This window comes from Pinus tabuliformis, chromosome 6 (assembly GCF_031772625.1).
Source record: "Pinus tabuliformis cultivar Carrire ecotype Pingquan chromosome 6, CPIR1, whole genome shotgun sequence".
NCBI classification, from domain to species: Eukaryota; Viridiplantae; Streptophyta; class Pinopsida; order Pinales; family Pinaceae; genus Pinus; species Pinus tabuliformis.
Window position 1 is genome coordinate 2077752054 of NC_142292.1, and position 3293 is coordinate 2077755346.

Sequence of the window (3293 nt, forward strand, 5' to 3'; positions counted from 1 at the left end):
AACTTTGTTGATTGACTCAACCAAACCGTTGGCTTGCGGATAATAAGGTGTAGAGCTATCGTGGCGCAAACCAAGCTGGCTTGTAAGCTCAGTCATCATGACGTTTCGAAAATGGCTCCCATGGTCAGTAATGATTGCTTGTGGGACACCAAACCTAGTTATGATATGATTGAATACGAAAAGAGCAGCTGTCTTGCCGCTTGCGTCGAATGTAGGCATCGCCTCGGCCCACTTAGTAAAATAATCAACCGCGAGGATGATATACGCATGCCCCCCGGCCGAGTGAGGGTTACAAGTAATAAAGTCAATGCCCCATTTGGTGAATGGACCAGCGGCAATTATAGGGTGGAGAGGAGCAGGTGGAGCGCGCATCTTTCGATCAAACACTTGACAGTTGTGACATTTTCTGACGGCAAGGATACAATCTTTAAACATAGACGGCCAGAAATAGCCAGCGCGCAACACCTTCTGAGCTGTGGCATACCCAGACATATGACCGCCACATGCTCCAGAGTGACAATCATTCAAAACTCTCTCAGCCTCATCATGAGTTAAACAACGTCGAAAAACTAAGTCTGCCCCCAGGCGATAAAGTGTATCTCCAATAATTCTGTATTGCTGGGATTGAAACCGAATTTTTCGACGGTCTTCCTTGGAAGCTTCAGGCCGAAAGGTTTGGGTTTGGAGATAGATGATTATATCCCCATACCACGGATCTATAGTGCTAATAAGAAACAAAGATTCGTCAGCAATGGACTCCTCTGCCACAGTTTCTGTGTCAGCACTTGGGAAATCACACATCAATTCCGCGAAGACTAAAGATTTCTTAGACTTGGACTTTTCAAATTCCAAGTCGAACTCTTGCAGGATGACGATCCATTTAGAGTACTTGCCCCCTAGCAATTGTTTTGTCAAAATATAAATCATAGGGTTGCAATCCGAAATAACAGTAGTTTTGCGGAGAAGGATGTAGTGACGAAAACGCTGGACAGCTTGAACGGCTGCCAGGGCCAATTTCTCCACATGTGAATATTTTAACTCAGTTGGATTTAAGGTTTTGCTAAGATAATATATCACATGCTCTGCCTTGAATTCATCTTCTTGAACTAACACCATTCCAATGGTGGAATGCGAAGCTGCGAGGTATAAGAAGTAGTCCTGGTTGTAGTTGGGAGGATGCAATAACGGTGCATGGGTCAACGCGTGTTTTAGTGCATCAAAAGATTGTTGGGCAATCTCGTCCCAAAAGAATTGTACGTTCTGTTTCAACAACCGTGTAAAACCTTTAGTGACCTCGGCGTAGTTAGGGATGAATCGGCGTAAAAAGTTCGCTTTCCCTTGCAAACTTTGGAGTTGGCGCAAACTCGAAGGAGGAGGCAATTGGATGATAGCCTCGACTTTCGAGGGATCGACGCGAATGCCGGCTTTAGAAACAACAAATCCCAGCAATCGACCTGTTTCTATACAGAAAACACACTTGTGGGGATTCAACCGAATTCGATAATGCCTACACCTCATAAAGATTGCTCGTAAATGGACAAGGTGATCAGCTCGACGTAAAGAATGAGCAGGCAAATCATCGAGATAGGGTTGCACAATGTGCTTGATGTCATGAAACGCATAAGACATGGCCCGTTGAAAAGTAGCGCCGGCATTCTTAAGCCCAAAAGGTAATTTGCAATAAGCAAATGTCCCCCATGGACAAATGAATGCCGTTTTTGGTTGATCGGCAGGTAGAATATTGATTTGATTATAACCTGAGAAACCATCCATGAAGGAAAACATCTCACTTCCGGCACAATCATCAATTATTTGATCGATATAAGGCGTAGGATAGTTGTCTTTTGGACAAGCTCGATTGATATCCCTATAATTGATACAGATTCTTATTGTTCCTTGTTTTTTATTGACGGGAACAATATTCGATACCCAATCCGTTAACGGGATCGGATAAATGAAACCTGCTTTCAACAAATTTTCGACTTCTGCTTTGATTGCAGCTGCTTTTCGAGGGTGAATCTGACGCAACCGTTGCCGAATGGGTTTAGCATCCGGGTAGGTTTTGATTTCATGAACAACAATGGCAGGATCGATTCCTGGCATTTCCTCGTAGGACCAGGCAAACACGTCGCGGAATTCTTGGAATAGGGCCTTGTAAGTTTCGATTTCTTCTTCAGTACATGTGGCACGTATATGAATGTTCTCCTCGATTCCGGGCTTCACTGATATATCAATGGGAACAGTACGAGAAATATTCCCTAAATTCAGCTCCGAATCAGAATGTTTCGTTGGATCCTGAGCGTCTTTGACATAATCAGCGGTAAAGATAGATGAAAAATCATTTTCAAATGCATCGCCCTTAGGTAAAAACGAAGATCTATGATGGAGATCTTCCCATGGTAGATCATCTACACTTAGGATTTCGCGAAGTCGTTCGTCAGATGACACTTCTTCGGGAAACGTTATCCGTTCTAAAGGTGAGGTGAAAAGTGACTCTTCACTGACCACATTCATTTGGTCGGGTTCGGTTGAATGAAAATCAGTAAAAGACATAAGAGCTTCATAAGCAATTTCATACGGACTCAACGGCATAACATCACCGAGTGAATCTAGCTCAGAGTCAGAGGGAACATACCAAGGATCATCGTGAATAATGTTTTCTGACGTGATCATATGAATCGTTGCAAATGAAGGATCTACATTGAGTGGAGGGAGAGGAAAAGTTCCCAGTAAACCGGAATCCTTAACTAAACCTACACCAATGTCCTTGTAAGGGATTGTCGTTTTACCAACATGTTGGATAGTTTCTGAAGAGGATGGGTCGGATGAAAAGTATGTCAGCTGATCAATAGTCACGATCTTACCGTTATGTGGAAACTTAATGACTCTAAAGACCGATGAAACGACCGCTGTCATAGCATATGACCAACTTCGACCCAAAAGAAGGTTGTAGTCTAGAGGGGCATCAACCACTTCCACATCCAGACTAACGGTTTTACCTTCGACCCCTATAGGCAATTCCTGTAGAATACCAAACGGACGGAACCCACAGCCATCAAAGGCCTTAAGGATGGTGGGGGATTGGTTCAACGAAGGAGAACCAAGCGATCTCCAACATTGAATTGACATAATACACATAGAAGCTCCCTCATCAATCACAGTCCGATGAATAGGCCTGTTTTTGACTATCACTGGGATTTGGAAAGGCATTTGATGGGGGAGACGCGGTGTACTATTTTCTAGATCAAAGATCATTAGGTTGGGGTCCTGAACATCGACAGCTCCAATAGCCG